The sequence below is a fragment of the Vulpes vulpes genome, chromosome 9, assembly GCF_048418805.1.
Source record: "Vulpes vulpes isolate BD-2025 chromosome 9, VulVul3, whole genome shotgun sequence".
Taxonomy (NCBI): domain Eukaryota; kingdom Metazoa; phylum Chordata; class Mammalia; order Carnivora; family Canidae; genus Vulpes; species Vulpes vulpes.
The window spans coordinates 59474430-59480429 of record NC_132788.1 but is presented as its reverse complement, the minus strand read 5'-3'; positions in this window follow the sequence as shown (position 1 = coordinate 59480429).

Sequence of the window (6000 nt, the reverse complement as noted above, 5' to 3'; positions counted from 1 at the left end):
TAGGGGGAATCACTGTTATGAGCAGATTTTCAACTGCACAGAAGACCCCTAGCCCCCACATTGCTAAAAGGTCAACTGTACATGCAATTTATGGCCAACTGACCAATTACTCTAACATTTAAATTGCAGTAGAAATGTAAAACAGAAGGAAAGTCTATGCTGTGCCAGGCTGTCACCCCTAGAAAGATGCTTCTCCCAAATGTCATGTCCTAGCCATATGAAAAATGCTCCTTTAGGTGTCAGGCGCTTGAGAAATAGGCATATAGGTGCTGGAAAATCTGTTCTGTAAAAGAGGAAAAGGGAAATTATATTACTGAAAAATCACAGAGGAAGAGAAAATCTAAAATAACTCTAATAGGAAGCACAGCTCTGGAACCCCAGGTTCAAACTTCCCCATGAGTCCTCAGACTGTGCTCAAAACAGAAATTGTGTATCAATAGTAGCTGTTCACCATGTCAAGAGCAAAGTTGTCACATGGGTTCAGAAGTTCAAACCAAAATTATGTTCACAAAAATGGAGAGGCCAGTGGCTACCTAAGGAAGGCTCAAATCAGTAGCAGAACCTGGGGATTTACTTATTAATCAATTTTGCAGGACATAAATGATGAAAATACAACTTTTAAAGGTAATTGAGTCTATGACAGTATTACTGTTACAATAATTAAAATGTTTTGAGCCCCTACCACTAGTCATGTTAGGCATACTATAAGCAAGGGCTACAACAGTGAATTTTTAAAAAGGCCCTATCCTTAAGGGGTAATGCGAAATCTCTGTATCTTACTCTTAATTTTGCTGTGAATCTAAAGCTGCTCTAAAATAACAAAGTCTTACAAAACTCTCTGCTTTCATGGAGTTTATATTCTAGTATGGGGAGACAATAAACAAAAGGTTAAAAACGTAATTTCAGGTGGTAGAAGAAAAATAAAACTGTCAAGAGAATAAAGAATAACAGTGATGGAAGACCTCTTGACGAGGTGACATTTACACAATTTACTTAACAGTAGGCAGTGGTTTGCAAATTAAACAGCGATCAGTCATTCAACAGTCAGGGATAGCACACTTACCTGATTTCAGGCATTTAGTGCAGGAGGTCCTTGGTATTAAAATAAAAAAAAATCAATGAAACAGGGGTTTCTGTGTCGAGGCACTTACATCTCAGTAGGAGAAGATGCACACTTCGACAACAACCTGTGCCAAAATATCACAGTATTAGAGACTGAACTCAGTAGGCAGAGGAGTAAGCAGAAGCCCAGAGAACACAACCACTCCCAGGGAGGTCTTCCAGAAGGGCAGAGTAGGGTCTTGCAGTTCTTCCTAACCTTTAGCCCACAATTCTCATTTGGACAGTTCACATAACGGGAAGAGGAACGTGAAAGAAGAGGGCTGCCCCCCCCCCCCCCGCCCGAGAGTGGGGCAGCCCCTGAACATTGCCAACCCAGGCCACACCCAGCTACCCCAAAGTGTGGGGAGCCGATAGCTGCTGAAATCTGTTCTTGGCACAGGTACACAAGGGTTGTTTGCTTTTGTTTTTTATTTTGTGGTGGTGTTGTTGTTAGCAACTGAAACTACCATACCTGTCTTTCCTGAGGTCCAAGTTACTTGCCCATTTCTCAGCTTCCACATAGTTATGTTCTTGGGTCTTCTGGAACTCTGTAGCATGCAGACAACGGTTCTCTCAGCAATAAACATATTTTGCAGCCTACCAGCAATAGAGCTGAAAAAATGTCAGTAGAGAAACCTTTCTGATAAGCCCCAAATCTCCCAGAGTAAATCATTTGAACCAACTTTTACATAGAAGACTTAAGAACAACATTTTAAAACAGTTTGAAAGTTTTATGCTGAAATGTGTTTTGGGGATTCGCTTCAGAATTATATTAGAAGTGAGGGAGATGAGTGAGGGTACAGAAGAAACAAGATTGGCCATAAACTGACACCGGATTATGAATACAGGGTTTCATTTCCTAATTCTGTCCACCTCTGTATATGTCTGATATTTTCCATCATAACAAGATTTTGCTTTTTAGCTTTATATGACAAAGCCTAACTAAGACTTATAAAATCACACAGGTGTCCTGAGAAAGCCCTTCTCATACAGAAATCTGGGGTTCATAGCTGTTTTTAAATCTATTCATTATATTACTGATTCTTTACATGCAAGAAAGGTAGAGCATCCATGTAGACTGATGATTAAATAAGATATATATATATATATATATATATATATATATATGAAAAAACACTTCAAAAAGTATTTCCAAAAATATACTGAAAATACAATTTAGCATCCAAACTGTGCTTTAATACATTAATTAATGACTATCAGAAAGGACATTCTCTACACTTGCACTCAGTTAATAAACATTTACTGAGTTCCTACTAGGAACCTGAATTGGCATTTTCTCATGTCATCTCATTGGTGAGATTGTAGGAATATATTATATTTCCATTTTATAGATGAGGAAACTAAGTTTCAGAGAGAGGAACCAGGTCTCATTGTGACCTTGAGCAGGGATAAAGGTCAGGGCTCTTTCCATTCCACCACTACTTAATACTCTTGAAAGGAAATGACAAATGGAAAGTAGGACAACTTTCCATTCTGAAAACTCTGCTATTCCAGGGTGACTGGGAGTTCTCTTCTTCCCAACATTTACTCACTTAACTTCCTCCCTCTTAACACTTAGGGGCCAAGCTGATATGCAAAATAGGTCAGTTTTTAGAAGGAAAAAGTAGAAAAAATTTGGCAAAGCAGGGCAAAGTCTCTCTCTCTCTCTCTTTTTAAATTTTATTTATTTATTATTTGACACAGAGAAAGAGCAGCAGGCAGAGGGAGCGGGAGAAGCAGGCTCCCCACTGAGCAGGGAGTCCGTCCAGGGCTCCATCCCAGGACCCTGGGATCATGACCTGAGCTGAAGGCGGATATTTAACTGACTGTGCTATCCAGGCACCCCAAGGCTCTCTTTATATTCCCTGAAAATCAAAGTATTTCTGAACCTTTAAAAGATGTTTTCAAATCATTAAAACTTTAAAATTTAAGTAATCTAGTTCAAAGCCATTGAAATTACCAAATGGAATTACCTTGGAGTTAAATATCATCATTAAGTTCAAAGGATGTTCACAAATGATAAAAAATAAAATATTTTCAAAAACAGGTGAGTAAAAGAAAAATGGGGAGTTATTTCATTCAACAGGAAAGAAAACAGTACTATAGGGATCCCTGGGTGGCGCAGCGGTTTAGCACCTGCCTTTGGCCCAGGGCGCGATCCTGGAGACCCGGGATCGAATCCCACATCGGGCTCCCGGTGCATGGAGCCTGCTTCTCCCTCTGCCTATGTCTCTGCCTCTCTCTCTCTCTCTCTCTGTGTGATGACTATCATAAATTTAAAAAAATAAAAATAAATTAATTAATTAAAAAAAACACAGTACTATTGAAGAAACAGATTTGGGGCATGTGGGTGGCTCAGCAGTTTAGCACCGCCCAGGGCCTGATCCTGGAGACCCAGGATGAAGTCCCACGTCGGGCTCCCTGCATGGAGCCTGCTTCTCCCTCTGCCTATGTCTCTGCCCCTCTCTCTCTGTGTCTCTCATGAATAAATAAATAATATCTTCAAAAAAAATAAAAGGCTTTAAAATTATTTCTTTCAATTCTTCCAAACTATCTTTTAAAAAAGCTCAAAGTTGGGATACTAAGAAAAAATAAAATATTAATTTGGCTATGTTCTCTTCTGGTTTTTAATTTGAATCAACATATAGCTGTATATATTGCAATAATTATTTGTTTCTTTTTTTTTTAATTTTTTTTTTATTTATTTATGATAGTCACAGAGAGAGAGAGAGAGGCAGAGACACAGGCGGAGGGAGAAGCAGGCTCCATGCACCGGGAGCCTGACGTGGGATTCGATCCCGGGTCTCCAGAATCGCGCCCTGGGCCAAAGGCAGGCGCCAAACCGCTGCGCCACCCAGGGATCCCTAATTATTTGTTTCTAATCAAGATTAATACTTGTATGAAAACGTGCCAAAAATAAAGTGTTCCAGATTTTTTTTTTTTTTTTTTTTACTTACAAGCAACCACTCAGAAATAGAAAGCTGACCTACACATAGAGATATAATGAAGAGATCAATCAATTGGAAGTCAGAAGAAATGGGCTACCAGCCTGGCTATGGTACTTAAGATATTGCAACAAATGAGCAAGTCATTCAGTGAAGGACAAGATAACAGGTGTCAGAATACAGAGAGGAAGGGAAAAGGAACTTAAAGCAAAATTGGGAGGTTGCAGGGAAAGTTTCATAAGCTGATCCAGAAATCATGTATGGGAACATAATAGAGTCATTCAAAAAGTGGATGTATTTGTGGAAGTGTGCGTGTGTGTGCGCTCGTGTGTGTGTAACCTGTCTGGCGTGTTGAACTGGTTATAATTTTTTTAATTTTAAAATGAGATCTTCTAAATCTCCTGGGAATGTATGGTGTTTAGATACGACAAATGGTTTCTCAGATAAAGAGAAGGAGCAAATGTCAGAGCCAAGACTGTACACAGCGGCCATGAATAAGTGACTCAATTGGATGATTGGAAACAGAGCACATTAATTTTCCAAAACCCAATATCCAAAACAGTTAAATATCACCATTAATGCCAACACTCTGTCACTCTGTTTTGCCAAACCCTTGAAAAATAAAAATACTGTCTTTATTTTTTTGAATGTTGTCATTATTTGATATTTCTCCCTTAAGAAGTAATATAACAGTATTTAAAAGTATCTGAGTTCTCAAAAAAAAAAAAAAACCACCTAAATTCTCTCACTAAAGCTAGTTTTAATTGGAATAAAATGTGAATCAATTCAGTTATGGTCACCTCCCACCACTAGATCTATAGTTCCTTCCCAATATAATAAACATAGTATGCAATTATGAACCTAGGAACAAAGTTCCCCTAGTTGGAAGAAAAGCAAATATGTTTGCAAACCTCAAGTGAGGTAAACAGCTGAAGACTAATTGCAGAAAAATAAGTGCCACAGGACCAGACATCAACAGTTGGATGGTGTCCTTGTGGTTGGGAAAAATTGAACCAAGGTAAAATTTTTTATCTCTAGAAACTACATATGGACAGGACTGCATATGCATGCTGTCATAGGGCGGAGCCTATGTGCTGTTTATCATTTTATCCACAGCACTTAGCAGAGGGCCTGGCACACAATAAGCACTCAATAAATGTTTGTGGAATGAAAGAATTCTGCAACTGAAGCTTACACAGTGTTTTTCTAACTTAAAAATACGGCCAACAGTAAGAAACATGTTTTACACCAATTCTTGGTACACCAACACACATATACATGAGTTATGTATACACTTTTTTAAACTTAGGAATTACATTCTGATACCTTCTGTTCTCCTCTGTTTTATTGGACTTTAAAAAAATATATTGGTTGTGACCCCCTGAATTGATTTAATAACCCACCAGTGGATCAAGACTGGTAGTCTAAAAAATGGATTTATACTATTTCTATTTACATTGCTTAACTTCTTACACTTTTAGGCTTCACTAACTATAGATCGCTTTCAAAAATCACATATTTTTTTTTCTCATTAGGATGTTTGGAAAGTATTTAGATCAACTCTAAAATGTTGCATCAGTTCTGAGTTTACTGTGTTGGGATTCTCTTTGGACAGTGTCCTTAATTACGGGAATTTCACCAACCAAAAGCAGATTTGCCCTACCTCACACCATACACAAAATTTAACTCAAAAATAAATCACAGACCTAAACATAAGAGCTAAAACTATAAAACTCTGAGAAGAAAATTTAGGAGTAATTTTTTGCAGCTCTGGATTAGGAATTAATGTGACACCTAAAGAAAAAAATAGATAAATTGGATTCCATTAAAACTAAAAACTCGGGGATCCCTGGGTGGCTTAGCGGTTTAGCGCCTGCCTTTGGCCCAGGGTGTGATCCTGGGGTCCCAGGAGCGACTCCCACATCGGGCTCCCTGCATGGAGCCTGCTTCTCTC